The sequence below is a fragment of the Oncorhynchus gorbuscha genome, linkage group LG03 (assembly GCF_021184085.1).
Source record: "Oncorhynchus gorbuscha isolate QuinsamMale2020 ecotype Even-year linkage group LG03, OgorEven_v1.0, whole genome shotgun sequence".
Taxonomy (NCBI): Eukaryota; Metazoa; Chordata; class Actinopteri; order Salmoniformes; family Salmonidae; genus Oncorhynchus; species Oncorhynchus gorbuscha.
The window spans coordinates 92,701,910-92,718,078 of NC_060175.1; the positions used below are offsets into that span (position 1 = coordinate 92,701,910).

Genomic DNA, 16,169 nt, shown 5'->3' on the forward strand with positions numbered 1-16,169 from the left:
GGTGGGTGCTGCTATGGTGACCAGTGAGCTGAGATAAGGTGGGGCTTTATCTAGCATAGACTTGTAGATGACCTGGAAACAGTGGGTTTGGCGACGAGTATGAAGCGAGGGCCAGCCAACGAGAGCATACAGGTTGCAGTGGTGGGTAGTATATAGGGCTTTGGTGACAAAACAGATGGCACTGTGATAGACTGCATCCAGTTTGTTGAGTAGAGTGTTGGAGGCTATTTTGTAAATGACATCGCCGAAGTCGAGGATCGGTAGGATGGTCAGTTTTACGAGGGTATGTTTGGTAGCATGAGTGAAGGATGCTTTGTTTTTCCGAAATAGGAAGCTGATTCCAGATTTAATTTTGGATTGGAGATGTTTAATGTGAGTCTGGAAGGAGAGTTTACAGTCTAACCAGACACCTAGGTATTTGTAGTTGTCCACATATTCTAAGTCAGAACCGTCCAGAGTAGTGATGCTGGACGGGCGGACAGGTGTGAGCAGTGATCGGTTGTAGTGCATGAATTTAGTTTTTACTTGCATTTAAGAGCAGTTGGAGGCCACGGAAGAAGAATTGTATGGCATTGAAGCTCGTCTGAAGGTTAGTTAACACAGTGTCCAAAGAAGGGCCAGAGGTATACAGAATGGTGTCTCCTGCGTAGAGGTGGATCAAAGAATCACCAGCAGCAAGAGCGACATCATTGATGTTCCAGAGAAGAGAGTCGGCCCTCCAATTGAACCCTGTGGCACCCCCATACTGACTGCCAGAGGTCCGGACAACAGGCCATCCAATTTTACACACTGAACTCTATCAGGGAAGTAGTTGGTAAACCAGGTGAGGCAATAATCGTTTTATTTATTTATTTCACCATTATTTAACCAGGTAGGCTAGTTGAGAACAAGTTCACATTTGCAACTGCGACCTGGCCAAGATAAAGCATAGCAATTTGACACATACAACAACACAGAATTACACATGGAATAAACAAAACATAGTCAATAATACAGTCAAACAAAATAAAAATACAAGTCTATGTACAGTGAGTGCAAATGAGGTAAGGTAAGGGAGGTAAGGCAATAAATAGGCCATGGTGGCAAAGTAATTACAACATAGCAATTAAACACTGGAATGGTAGATGTGCAGAAGATGAATGTGCAAGTAGAGATACTGGGGTGCAAAGGAGCAAGATAAATAAATACTGTATGGGGATGAGGTAGGTAGATAGGTGGGCTGTTTACAGATGGGCTATGTACAGGTGCAGTTATCTGTGAGCTGCTCTGACGCTAGTGAGGGAGATATGAGTCTCCAGCTTCAGAGATTTTTGCAGTTTGTTCCAGTCATTGGCAGCAGAGAACTGGAAGGAAAGACGACCAAAGGAGGAATTGGCTTTGGGGGTGACCAGTGAGATATACCTGCTGGGGAGCGTGCTACAAGTAGGTGCTGCTATGCTGACCAGTGAGCTGAGATAAGGCGGGGCTTTACCTAGCAGAGACTTGTAGATAACCTGTAGCCAGTGGGTTTGGCAACGAGTATGAAGCGAGGGCCAACCAACGAGAGCGTACAGGTCGCAATGGTGGGTAGTATATAGGGCTTTGGTGACAAAACAGATGGCACTGTGATAGACTGCATCCAGTTTGTTGAGTAGAGTGTTGGAGGCTATTTTATAGATGACATCACCGAAGTCGAGGATCGGTAGGATGGTCAGTTTTACGAGGGTATGTTTGGTAGCATGAGTGAAGGATGCTTTATTGCGATATAGGAAGCCAATTCTAGATTTAATTTTGGAACGGAGATGCTTAATGTGAGTCTGGAAGGAGAGTTTACAGTCTAACCAGACACCTAGGTATTTGTAGTTGTTCACGTATTCTAAGTCAGAGCCATCCAGAGTAGTGATGCTGGATGGGAAAGCAGGTTCGGGCAGTGATCGGTTGAATAGCATGCATTTAGTTTTACTTGCGTTTAAGAGCAGTTGGAGTCCACGGAAGGAGAGTTGTATGACATTGAAGCTCGTCTGGAGGTTAGGTAACACAGTGTCCAAAGAGGGGCCAGAAGTATACAGGATGGTGTCGTCTGTGTAGAGGTGGATCAGAGAATTACCAGCAGCAAGAGCAACATCATTGATGTATACAGAGAAAAGAGTCGGCCCAAGGATTGAACCCTGTGTCACGCACATAGAGACTGCCAGAGGTCCGGACAACAGCCCCCCGATTTGACACACTGCTCTATCAGAGAAGTAGTTGGTGAACCAGGCTAGGCAATCATTTGAGAAACCAAGGTTGTCGAGTCTGCCAATAAGAATGTGTTGATTGACAGAGTCGAAAGCCTTAGCCAGGTCAATGAATACGGCTGCACAGTAATGTCTCTTGTCGATGGTGGTTGTGATGTCGTTTAGGACCTTGAGTGTGACTGAGGTGCACCCATGACCAGCTCTGAAACCAGATTGCATAGCGGAGAAGGTACGGTGGGATTCGAAATGGTCGGTAATCTGTTTGTTAACTTGGCTTTCGAAGACCTTAGAAAGACAGGGTAGGATAGATATAGGTCTGTAGCAGTTTGGGTCTAGAGTGTCACCCCCTTTGAAGAGGGGGATAACCGCGGGAGCTTTCCAATCTTTGGGAATCTCAGAAGATACGAAAGAGAGGTTGAACAGGCTAGTAATAGGGGTTGCAACCATTTTGGCAGATCATTTTAGAAAGAGAGGGTCCAGATTGTCTAGCCCGGCTGATTTGTAGGGGTCCAGATTTTGCAGCTCTTTCAGAACATCAGCTATCTGGATTTGGGTACAGGAGAAATGGTGGGTGCTTTGGCAGGATGCTGTGGTGGGTGCCAGGCAGTTGACCGGGGTGGGGGTAGCCAGGTGGAAAGCATGGCCAGCCGTAGAGAAATGCTTATTGAATTGTCAATTATAGTGGATTTATCGGTGGTGACAGTGTTTCCTAGCCTCAGAGCAGTGGGCAGCTGGGAGGAGGTGCTCTTATTCTCCATGGACTTTACAGTGTCCCAGAACATCTTTGAGTTAGTACTACAGGATGCAAATTTCTGCTTGAAAAGCTAGCCTTAGCTTTCCTAACTGCCTGTGTATATTTGTTCCTAACTTCCCTGAAAAGTTGCATATCACGGGGGCTATTCAATGCTAATGCAGAACACCACAGGATGTTTTTGTGCTGGTCAAGGGCAGACAGGTCTGGAGTGAACCAAGGACTATATCTATTCCTAGTTATAAATTGTTTGAATGGGGCTTGCTTGTTTAAGATGGTGCGGAAGGCACTTTTAAAGAATAGCCAGGCATCATCTACTGACGGGATGAGGTCAATGTCATTCCAGGATACCCCGGCCAGGTCAATTAGAAAGGCATGCTCACAGAAGTGTTTTAGGGAGCGTTTGACAGTGATTAGGGGTGGTCGTTTGGTCAAAGACCCATTACAGATGCAGGCAATGAGGCAGTGATCGCCGAGATCTTGGTTGAAAACAGCAGAGGTGTATTTGAAGGGCGAGTTAGTTAGGATGATATCTATGAGGGTGCCCGTGTTTACGGATTTGGAATTGTACCTGGTAGGTTCATTGATAATTTGTGTGAGATTGAGGGCATCAAGTTTAGATTGTAGGATGGCCAGGGTGTTAAGCAGGTCCCAGTTTAGGTCACCTAGCAGCACGAGCTCAGAAGATAGATGGGGGGCAATCAATTCACATATGGTGTCCAGGGCACAGCTGGGGGCAGAGGGAGGTCTATAGCAAGTGGCAACAGTGAGAGACTTGTTTCTGGAAAGGTGAATTTTGAGAAGTAGAAGCTCAAATTGTTTTGGTACAGACCTTGTTCTGAAATGTTTATTTGATTGCCTACATTTGACTCCCTCCGCCAGACTTCAAGGCCTGGCACACTTGAGAATCATTTTGGTAGCTCATGTTGACCAGTAGTGTGTGCCACAGAAAGCTAAATTTGAGCATAAAGAAACAAACATTTATTTTAGAAACATTTTGTAATGTTTAAGAAAATAAAGTTAATACACAAATATTATCACACAAAAACATCATAGAAAGTTACGTGTGTTAATAAACATTAAATAGGAAATACAAATTTTAATCTTTGCATAATAAGATAAAAAATGACAATAAATCAAATATAAACTATCAAAATAAAGAAAGTCGCACACTCCATATATAAACTCTCAGTAATTTAATGGGTTTTTACCAACATTATGGCATTACTGTGCCTTCCTCAGGGTAATGTCATGAATACTTGAACCAGGTTATGTAGACAAACAGTGCAATTAGTGCAACCAATGACAATAGTGAAGGGTGTGTCATAATGATTAAGTTCATTCAAATGAATTAGTGAAAACTGTTAGAAAATGTCAAATATATATATTGTCTATGGCATATTAAATCTATTACGCTATTGTTATCATATAGAAACAAAATTTAATATTATACATCATATTACATTGTTGTTTAATTAAATTTCACATAATTGTTTCGTATTTCATTTCATATTTGTTACATTTAATCATTTGGTTCAACATTAATGTATAATGAGCATCATCAACAAGGGGAACATATTAGTTGTACACTAATAAACTGTAGCAAGATTATATACATTTATATGACTTGTTCTTAAAAAAAAGATTTGTTCATAAAAAGGGCCCGAGATCAAAGTCAATATTCAGACCACTAGGGGTCAATGTTTTTAGATAGGATATCCAGTAAGCCTCCCTTTGTAGTAGTAGGATCTCGATGTTTCCTCCTCTCCTTGGTAGAGCAACATGCTCAATGCCTGTGTATTTGAGGGAGGAGATTGGATGGTTAGCTTCAACAAAGTGAACTGCTACAGGATAGTCAATGTTCTTACACCTGATTGAGCTGCGGTGCTCAGCTTGTTTTTATTATCTTTTCGTGTGTCCTACGTAGGCTTGTCCACATGAACAGGTGATGAGATATATTACTCCCTTGGTCTTGCATGAGATGATCCCCTAACAGGGATCTTTCCACCTGTATGTGGGTGTCTGAAGAAAGACACTTTTATAGTGATATTACACTGTGTGCATGAGCCACATTTGTTGTTCCCATTTGGAAAGGGTGTCAAGAGTGTCTGCGTGGGCTCAGGGGGCATGTCAGATCTCACCTAACTATCTCCAATATTGCGACCACGCTTATAGACCACCAGTGGGGGTTCCTTGAAGAGGTTTGCAATTGTTTTTGTCTGATTGCAGAATATGCCAGTGCTTTTTCAGGGTTGCTTTCATTTTCTCCGAACCCTTGGTGTACTTAGTGCAAAAGATGGTTGCGTTGTTTTTATTTTTTGGTTGGGTTTTTAGTCATTCCTTTCTTGGTTTTTGAAATATTTTTATAATTTCAGCATCAAGAGTTTTGTCCTTGTAGCCTCTCATTTTGAATGCATCTGTCATTTCTTTAGCATTGCTGTCCAAATGTGTCTGGTGGCCAAAGATTTTTTTAACCCTGCATAACTGGCTGTATGGTAGAACATTCTTGAGGGGAAGGGGATGCATACTATCAACGTAGCAGGGTATTGCAGTCTGTGGGTTTTGTATATAAGTCTGTATGTAATGCATCATTCTCTTTGATAATCCATCCTCTTTGATAATCCAAGTCCAGGTAGTTTATTTTTCTCTCATCAGTCTGCATGGTGAATTTGAGGTATTCAGAGCTCTCGTTTAGTAGAGTTTGGAATTCAATTAGTTCCTGCTGACTACCTTCCCCGAGCACAAAGACATCATCTGTGTATCTCTTCCATAGGAGGATTTTAGAAAGTAAGGGGTGTGTCTCTGTTTTATAAAGGAGTGCTTCTTCAAATTGTCCCACATACAGGTTTTCATAGTTGGGGGAGCCCATGGCTACACCCCGACTTTGAAGGAAAAAGTCTGACTCAAAGACAAAGTAGTTATTGGATAGTACCAGTTCAGTAAGTTGTAATGCAAGGGTAGAGTGTAGAGTCTCTCTGCAGCGCCTGCAAGCCTCCAGTGTGTGGGATGTTAGTGTACAATCTCTCCACATCAAAAGTGGCCAGCAGGGTGCCCTCTGGTATCCTTCCTAAGCCCTCTATCAATGAGATCATGTGACTAGTGTCTTTGACATAAGATGGGAAATTCTCAATCATCGGTTTAATGTGGTAATCCACAAATGTAGAAATGTTGGATGTCACAGAGTCAATTGCTGCTACAATGGGTCTACCTGGAGGAGGAGACAATGGGTCTACCTGGAGGAGGAGATAATGGGTCTACCTGGAGGAGGAGACGATGGGTCTACCTGGAGGAGGAGACAAAGGGTCTACCTGGAGGAGGAGACACTGGGTCTACCTGGGGGAGGAGACACTGGGTCTACCTGGGGGAGGAGACACTGGGTCTACCTGGGGGAGGAGACAATGGGTCTACCTGGGGGAGGAGACAATGGGTCTACCTGGGGAGGAGACAATGGGTCTACCTGGGGAGGAGACAATGGGTCTAGACAATGGGTCTACCTGGGGAGGAGACACTGGGTCTACCTGGAGGAGGAGACACTGGGTCTACCTGGAGGAGGAGACACTGGGTCTACCTGGAGGAGGAGACACTGGGTCTACCTGGAGGAGGAGACACTGGGTCTACCTGGAGGAGGAGACACTGGGTCTACCTGGAGGAGGAGACACTGGGTCTACCTGGGGGAGGAGACACTGGGTCTACCTGGGGGAGGAGACACTGGGTCTACCTGGAGGAGGAGACACTGGGTCTACCTGGAGGAGGAGACACTGGGTCTACCTGGGGGAGGAGACACTGGGTCTACCTGGAGGAGGAGACACTGGGTCTACCTGGAGGAGGAGACACTGGGTCTACCTGGAGGAGGAGACACTGGGTCTACCTGGAGGAGGAGACACTGGGTCTACCTGGGGGAGGAGACACTGGGTCTACCTGGAGGAGACACTTGTTTGTGTAATTTAGCGACTGTCTAGAAAGTTGGTATCTTGGGAAATTTCACACATACAAATTCAACCTCTTTTTTGGTGATTTGTGCTGATTCAAACAGCTTTCCACTGTGGATGAGAAATTATGCTGGAATTCTAATTAACTTAATCATTATGACACACCCCTCACTATTGTCATTGGTTGCACTAATTGCACTTTGTCTACATAACCTGGTTCAAGAATTCATGACATTACCCTGAGGAAGGCACAGTGATGCCGAAACGTTGGTAAAAACCCATTAAATTGCTGAGAGTTTATATATTGAGTGTGAGACGTTCTTTAGTTTGATAGTTTATAGTTTATTCACGGTTAGTCAGCACCTCCACACAACTCATGTTTCTGGATGTGCGCCAGCTCATGTTTTTTAATAAATCAAATATAAAAAGATAATAAATAACAGAAACTAATTGGAAAGCTGCAACAGCTCGACTGAACATTTAGTCCACATTTTATGGAAAGTTTTCCAGGTGATCCCGCCTGGAACTCAAGCCTAACCTAGTCCTGACAGGTAGCGCAGACATAATCCTCCAATGATGGGATGGTTTTCATACAGGACTGGTGGAGCCAACGTGGGCAGCGGTCACAACCAATCTGAAATTTATGATGAAAAATGTTAATATATTTAAAACATTAAATACATTTTCCTGAATTACAATTATTTAATTATCAGACAAAGCGGCTAATACTACCTCTAGAAATATTACTGCTTATACAAATTCGTACTCGTAAAAATGTGCCTTTAGAAGTGAACAAGCAATCACCTAGTTAGTGTCTTCCTCATTATTGTCCACCTCCCCACAGAAGTGGCACAGTTAGCTCATGTCATCTAGCAAAACATAATGTCAAGTAGTTTATACATCTTTACATGTATTTTTCTGAACAAACAGGGAACAGGCACTAAGGGAATAGAATAGGTTTCTTGTAACAAAATTATTTAAATACATGTGTTTTAGTGGCCATTTAATCAGAAGTAGGATCAAAGAACCTTGAAAGATCCATATAAATGTTTTTTTAAATCTACAATTACATTAAATTAGAAATTGAACATACCAGTGTTTTGGAGGAGAGTGACTGCTATTTCTTCTCTCATGATGTTAAACATCTTTGTCCGTATTTGAAAAGACAAACAACTCCTCCTTCAGAACACATTCAGCAAACTGGGAAAGAAATGTGATGGGAATTTCAGTTTTCCCAAACAAAATTATGTTACACTTAAGATTATAATCACAAGTATACAACGACACAGCTATAATATTATTTGACAGTTCTGTTTTGCATTTTAGTCAGTATACCTTCAGTAGGTTAATTGTACATTACTTATACTCTCATACTTACTTTCAAGGCAAAGACCCCACAAGAAGTAACATCTTGTTGGCATGGGTGAGGAAGGGTACCACACGCCCATCTGGAGATATTACACCCCTTCTCTCTCAGGAATGATCTGAACATATATGTTAATAAAAGTACAGCATTTTGAAACACTTTATTGATTACAATATAGAGATTAATAACAGTATAGCATTTCAAAGACTTTATTGATTCCATTGTAATTTTTAAAATGAAAAGCAGTTTTTACCTTGTCAACCCCTGGCATCTTTGAACCTTTCTGGCCCTTTCCCCCATTGGGTCGAGGAACAGAGCCCTCTTCTGGGATGGCAGCACAACCTTTCAACATTAGACAGACAGACACACACATTACACACACATACAGTACATACACACATATTACACACACATAAATACACACATACAGTACATACACACATATTACATTCACATAAATACACACATACAGTACATACACACATATTACATTCACATAAATACACACATACAGTACATACACACATATTACATTCACACACATTACACACACATACAGTACATACACACATATTACATTCACACATATTACACACACATAAATACACACATATGACACACACACATTTTACACACGTGTATGTGTTCACATGTATATTATGTATTATGTATGTATTTCTTAGTTCTTAGTACTGTCTTAGCGGCTCTTACCGTCACAGTCCAGTGGTTGTGTTCATTGATGATGCCAATAATGTACTTGTACATCACTGGATCTATCTGAAATTTAAAAGAGCAAGGTAACATTTGCTTGAGTTCAAAATCTGTCAAATATAACATATAATGTGTAATATTATGATATTATGAGAGTAATCCAACCAACCTTAAGTTTTGATTTCTTGCTCCCCCAAATGCCAGTAATTTTAAAGGTGTCAATGTAGAAAGCTGCTCAGTTGACTGGATGTTAAAATTCCGATCCAGATGGAACATGTAGGCATTGATGGTCTGACAGAAAAAAAGAAACACAATGAAGGTAAATCTGTTACATGGAAAAACAACAATTTAGATTGCACATATACACCTTTTCCTCCCCAAGCCTCTGCAACACCTGGAACAAATGTGCCTGCAAGTGTACTGAGATACAGTATATAAATGGATCAACCTGACAAGATTACATACATACATTTGTTTATATCAGTAGCTGGTGTGGTGTCTGTGGAGGTGGAGGACGCTGGTGTGGTGTCTGTGGAGGACGCTGGTGTGGTGTCTGTGGAGGTGGAGGATGCTGGTGTGGTGTCTGTGGAGGACGCTGGTGTGGTGTCTGTGAAGGTGGAGGACGCTGGTGTGGTGGTTGTGGAGGTGGAGGATGCTGGTGTGGTGTCTGTGGAGGACGCTGGTGTGGTGTCTGTGGAGGACGCTGGTGTGGTGTCTGTGGAGGTGGAGGACGCTGGTGTGGTGTCTGTGGAGGTGGAGGTGGAGGACGCTGGTGTGGTGGTTGTGGAGGTGGAGGACGCTGGTGTGGTGACTGTGGAGGATGCTGGTGTGGTGTCTGTGGAGGACGCTGGTGTGGTGTCTGTGGAGGACGCTGGTGTGGTGTTGTGGAGGACGCTGGTGTGGTGTTGTGGAGGACGCTGGTGTGGTGTCTGTGGAGGACGCTGGTGTGGTGTCTGTGGAGGCTGCACCTGCTGTTCTGGTGGTTGTGGAGGTGGAGGACGCTGGTGTGGTGTCTGTGGAGGACGCTGGTGTGGTGTCTGTGGAGGACGCTGGTGTGGTGTTTGTGGAGGTGGAGGACGCTGGTGTGGTGTCTGTGGAGGACGCTGGTGTGGTGTCTGTGGAGGACGCTGGTGTGGTGTCTGTGGAGGACGCTGGTGTGGTGTCTGTGGAGGACGCTGGTGTGGTGTCTGTGGAGGACGCTGGTGTGGCGTCTGTGGAGGACGCTGGTGTGGTGTCTGTGGAGGACGCTGGTGTGGTGTCTGTGGAGGACGCTGGTGTGGTGTCTGTGGAGGCTGCACCTGCTGGTCTGGTGGTTGTGGAGGTGGAGGACGCTGGTGTGGTGTCTGTGGAGGACGCTGGTGTGGTGTCTGTGGAGGCTGCACCTGCTGGTCTGGTGGAGGTGGAGGTGGAGGATGCTGGTGTGGTGTCTGTGGAGGCTGCACCTGCTGGTCTGGTGGTTGTGGAGGTGTCTGTGGAGGACGCTGGTGTGGTGTCTGTGGAGGACGCTGGTGTGGTGTCTGTGGAGGCTGCACCTGCTGGTCTGGTGTCTGTGGAGGTGGAGGACGCTGGTGTGGTGTCTGTGGAGGTGGAGGACGCTGGTGTGGTGTCTGTGGAGGCTGCACCTGCTGGTCTGGTGGTTGTGGAGGTGGAGGACGCTGGTGTGGTGTCTGTGGAGGTGGAGAACGCTGGTGTGGTGTCTGTGGAGGCTGCACCTGCTGGTCTGGTGGTTGTGGAGGTGGAGGACGCTGGTGTGGAATCTGTGGAGGACGCTGGTGTGGTGTCTGTGGAGGCTGCACCTCCTGGTCTGGTGGTTGTGGAGGTGGAGGACGCTGGTGTGGTGTCTGTGGAGGACGCTGGTGTGGTGTCTGTGGAGGACGCTGGTGTGGTGGTTGTGGAGGTGGAGGACGCTGGTGTGGTGTCTGGAGGACGCTGGTGTGATGTCAGTGGAGGACGCTGGTGTGGTGGTTGTGGAGGTGGAGGACACTGGTGTGGTGTCTGTGGAGGACGCTGGTGTGGTGGTTGTGGAAGTGGAGGACGCTGGTGTGGTGTCTGTGGAGGACGCTGGTGTGGTGGTTGTGGAGGTGGAGGATGCTGGTGTGGTGTCTGTGGAGGACGCTGGTGTGGTGTCTGTGGAGGACGCTGGTGTGGTGTCTGTGGAGGTGGAGGACGCTGGTGTGGTGTCTGTGGAGGTGGAGGTGGAGGACGCTGGTGTGGTGGTTGTGGAGGTGGAGGACGCTGGTGTGGTGACTGTGGAGGATGCTGGTGTGGTGTCTGTGGAGGACGCTGGTGTGGTGTCTGTGGAGGACGCTGGTGTGGTGTTGTGGAGGCTGCACGCTGGTGTGGTGTCTGTGGAGGTGGACGCTGGTGTGGTGTCTGTGGAGGTGGACGCTGGTGTGGTGTCTGTGGAGGCTGCACCTGCTGGTCTGGTGGTTGTGGAGGTGGAGGACGCTGGTGTGGTGTCTGTGGAGGACGCTGGTGTGGTGTCTGTGGAGGCTGCACCTGCTGGTGTGGTGGTTGTGGAGGTGGAGGGACGCTGGTGTGGTGTCTGTGGAGGACGGTCTGGTGTGGTGTCTGTGGAGGACTGCTGGTGTGGTGGTCTGTGGTTGTGGAGGTGGAGGACGCTGGTGTGGTGTCTGTGGAGGACGCTGGTGTGGTGTCTGTGGAGGACGCTGGTGTGGTGTCTGTGGAGGACGCTGGTGTGGTGTCTGTGGAGGACGCTGGTGTGGTGTCTGTGGAGGACGCTGGTGTGGTGTCTGTGGAGGCTGCACTGCTGGTGGTGGTGGTTGTGGAGGTGGAGGACGCTGGTGTGGTGTCTGTGGAGGACGCTGGTGTGGTGTCTGTGGAGGCTGCACCTGCTGGTCTGGTGGTGGAGGTGGAGGTGGAGGATGCTGGTGTGGTGTCTGTGGAGGCTGCACCTGCTGGTCTGGTGGTTGTGGAGGTGGAGGTGGAGGACGCTGGTGTGGTGTCTGTGGAGGACGCTGGTGTGGTGTCTGTGGAGGCTGCACCTGCTGGTCTGGTGGTTGTGGAGGTGGAGGTGGAGGACGCTGGTGTGGTGTCTGTGGAGGACGCTGGTGTGGTGTCTGTGGAGGCTGCACCTGCTGGTCTGGTGGTTGTGGAGGTGGAGGACGCTGGTGTGGTGTCTGTGGAGGAGGTGGAGGCTGCTGGTGGTCTGGTGGTTGTGGAGGTGGAGGACGCTGGTGTGGTGTCTGTGGAGGCTGCACCTGCTGGTCTGGTGGTTGTGGAGGTGGAGGACGCTGGTGTGGAATCTGTGGAGGACGCTGGTGTGGTGTCTGTGGAGGCTGCACCTCCTGGTCTGGTGGTTGTGGAGGTGGAGGACGCTGGTGTGGTGTCTGTGGAGGACGCTGGTGTGGTGTCTGTGGAGGACGCTGGTGTGGTGGTTGTGGAGGTGGAGGACGCTGGTGTGGTGTCTGGGAGGACGCTGGTGTGGTGGAGGTGGAGGACGCTGGTGTGATGTCAGTGGAGGACGGTGTGGTGTCTGGAGGACGCTGTGGTGGTTGTGGAGGTGGAGGACACTGGTGTGGTGTCTGTGGAGGACTGGTGTGGTGTCTGTGGAGGCTGTGGGTGATGGTTGTGGAGGTGGAGGTGGAGGACGCTGGTGTGGTGTCTGTGGAGGACGCTGGTGTGGTGGTTGTGGAGGTGCACCTGCTGGATGCTGGTTGTGGTGGTGGAGGACGCTGGTGTGGTGTCTGTGGAGGACGCTGGTGTGGTGTCTGTGGAGGACGCTGGTGTGGTGTCTGTGGAGGCTGCACCTGCTGGTCTGGTGTCTGTGGAGGACGCTGGTGTGGTGTCTGTGGAGGCTGCACCTGCTGGTCTGGTGGTTGTGGAGGTGGAGGACGCTGGTGTGGTGTCTGTGGAGGTGGAGGACGCTGGTGTGGTGTCTGTGGAGGCTGCACCTGCTGGTCTGGTGGTTGTGGAGGTGGAGGACGCTGGTGTGGAATCTGTGGAGGACGCTGGTGTGGTGTCTGTGGAGGCTGCACCTCCTGGTCTGGTGGTTGTGGAGGTGGAGGACGCTGGTGTGGTGTCTGTGGAGGCTGCTGATTTTATTTTATGAGGGATCCGAAGAATCTCCTCTATATGATTCACGCGTATTTCCCTTCGAGACCTCAAACTGTATATGGGCCAAGAAAGTTGGGATCTAGTTTACCCTCTTTCCTCTGCACTCATCTTGACTTATATATTTGAATTGTATTTTTCACCCAGAGTACACATTTTTTATTTATTATTGTTATTATTATTTCATTATTACTACTGTATCTACATTCTTAAAAACTAAAACAGAAAAAGTTTTTAAAAATGTAGGAAAAACCGCAAGAGGGAAAAGCAGATGTGATGGGGGATGGGTAGAAAGAAGAGTAGAGGGCTCTGAAAACTATTACTGCTGAAATAACCACTTCCTTTTGTGACTAGAGTCTAATACTTCCTGTGGCACACATCGGCGGGCATGATAGGTCATCAAAAAGTATTCTAATCACAGTTCAGTACCTCAGGAGTAAATGTCACTTGCAGACCCAAATAGAAAGGGGGGGGGGGGTCCGGCTCCTGAACAGCTTCTACCCCCAAGACTTAACACTGCTGAACAATTAATAAATTCGCCACCTGACAATTTACATTTTAATTTGCTGCTACTCGCTGTTTATTATCTGTGCACAGTCACTTCACCCCCATCTACATGTACAAATGACCTTAACACTCACTCGGTACCGGTGCCCCCTTTATATAGCCTCGTTATTGTTATTCTGTTACTTTTTATTCTTTTCATTTTTTTTGTCTACTTGGTAATTATTTTCTTTAACTCTTCTTGAACTGCGCTGTTGGTTAAGGGTTTGTAATTAAGCATTTCACGGTAAAGTCTACACTTGCTATATTCGGCGCATGTGACAAATACAATATTATTTTATTTGATTGCTGTGTGAATGTGAGTTAGTCAGCTGATCTCCCAGGAATATATTGCTATCAAGTCTATATTGAACAAAAATATAAATGCAACATGCAACAATTTCAACAATTTTACTGAGTTACAGTTCAAATAAGGAAATCAATCAATTTAAATAAATTCAGTAGGCCCTAATCTATGGATTTCACATTTACATTTACATTTAAGTCATTTAGCAGACGCTCTTATCCAGAGCGACTTACAAATTGGTGCATTCACCTTATGACATCCAGTGGAACAGTCACTTTACAATAGTGCATCTAAATCTTAAGGGGGGGGGTGAGAGGGATTACCTATCCTATCCTAGGTATTCCTTAAAGAGGTGGGGTTTCAGGTGTCTCCGGAAGGTGGTGATTGACTCCGCTGTCCTAGCGTCGTGAGGGAGTTTGTTCCACCATTGGGGGGCCAGGGCAGCGAACAGTTTTGACTGGGCTGAGCGGGAGCTGTACTTCCTCAGTGGTAGGGAGGCGAGCAGGCCAGAGGTGGATGAACGCAGTGCCCTTGTTTGGGTGTAGGGCCTGATCAGAGCCTGGAGGTACTGAGGTGCCGTTCCCCTCACAGCTCCGTAGGCAAGCACCATGGTCTTGTAGCGGATGCGAGCTTCAACTGGAAGCCAGTGGAGAGAACGGAGGAGCGGGGTGACGTGAGAGAACTTGGGAAGGTTGAACACCAGACGGGCTGCGGCGTTCTGGATGAGTTGAAGGGTTTTAATGGCACAGGCAGGGAGCCCAGCCAACAGCGAGTTGCAGTAATCCAGACGGGAGATGACAAGTGCCTGGATTAGGACCTGCGCCGCTTCCTGTGTGAGGCAGGGTCGTACTCTGCGGATGTTGTAGAGCATGAACCTACAGGAACGGGCCACCGCCTTGATGTTGGTTGAGAACTGTCGGGTGTTGTCCAGGATCACGCCAAGGTTCTTGGCGCTCTGGGAGGAGGACACAATGGAGTTGTCAACCGTGATGGCGAGATCATGGAACGGGCAGTCCTTCCCCGGGAGGAAGAGCAGCTCAGTCTTGCCGAGGTTCAGCTTGAGGTGGTGATCCGTCATCCACACTGATATGTCTGCCAGACATGCAGAGATGCGATTCACCACCTGGTCATCAGAAGGGGGAAAGGAGAAGATTAATTGTGTGTCGTCTGCATAGCAATGATAAGAGAGACCATGTGAGGTTATGACAGAGCCAAGTGACTTGGTGTATAGCGAGAATAGGAGAGGGCCAAGAACAGAGCCCTGGGGGACACCAGTGGTGAGAGCGCGTGGTGAGGAGACAGATTCTCGCCACGCCACCTGGTAGGAGCGACCTGTCAGGTAGGACGCAATCCAAGCGTGGGCCGCGCCGGAGATGCCCAACTCGGAGAGGGTGGAGAGGAGGATCTGATGGTTCACAGTATCGAAGGCAGCCGATAGATCTAGAAGGATGAGAGCAGAGGAGAGAGAGTTAGCTTTAGCAGTGCGGAGCGCCTCCGTGATACAGAGGAGAGCAGTCTCAGTTGAATGACTAGTCTTGAAACCTGACTGATTTGGATCAAGAAGGTCATTCAGAGAGAGATAGCGGGAGAGCTGGCCAAGGACGGCACGTTCAAGAGTTTTGGAGAGAAAAGAAAGAAGGGATACTGGTCTGTAATTGTTGACATCGGAGGGATCGAGTGTAGGTTTTTTCAGAAGGGGTGCAACTCTCGCTCTCTTGAAGACGGAAGGGACGTAGCCAGCGGTCAGGGATGAGTTGATGAGCGAGGTGAGGTAAGGGAGAAGGTCTCCGGAAATGGTCTGGAGAAGAGAGGAGGGGATAGGGTCAAGCGGGCAGGTTGTTGGGCGGCCGGCCGTCACAAGACGTGAGATTTCATCTGGAGAGAGAGGGGAGAAATTTCACATGACTGGGCAGGGGTGCAGCCATGGGTGGGCCTTGGAGGGCATAGCCCCACACACTTGGGAGCCAGGGCCACCCACTGGGAAGCCAGGAGCAGCCAATCAGAATTTTTTCCCCACAAAGGGTATTTATTACAGACAGAAATGCTCCTCAGTTTCATTAGATGTCTGGGTGGCTGGTCTCAGATGATCCCACAGGTGAAGATGTGGAGGTCCTGGGCTGGCGTGGTTACACTTGGTCTGTGGTTGTGAGGCCGGTTGGATGTACTGTGAAATTCACTAAAATGACATTGGAGGCGGCTTATGGCGGAGAAATTAACATTCAATTCTCTGGTAACAGCTCTGGTGGATATTCATGTAGTTAGCATGCTAATT

At 47.6% G+C, this 16,169-nt stretch overlaps 1 long non-coding RNA gene across 1 annotated transcript; it reads right to left on the reverse strand.

Moving 5' to 3' along the window:
* Positions 1-7,249: 7,249 nt before the first annotated feature.
* LOC124023044 lies at positions 7,250-9,317 on the reverse strand. The gene is made up of 7 exons (XR_006836656.1): positions 9,143-9,317; positions 8,974-9,039; positions 8,516-8,604; positions 8,275-8,380; positions 7,990-8,096; positions 7,701-7,765; positions 7,250-7,530 (listed from the first exon to the last, which is right to left on the reverse strand). It is a non-coding gene; the product is annotated as an uncharacterized LOC124023044 (long non-coding RNA).
* Positions 9,318-16,169: the final 6,852 nt, after the last annotated feature.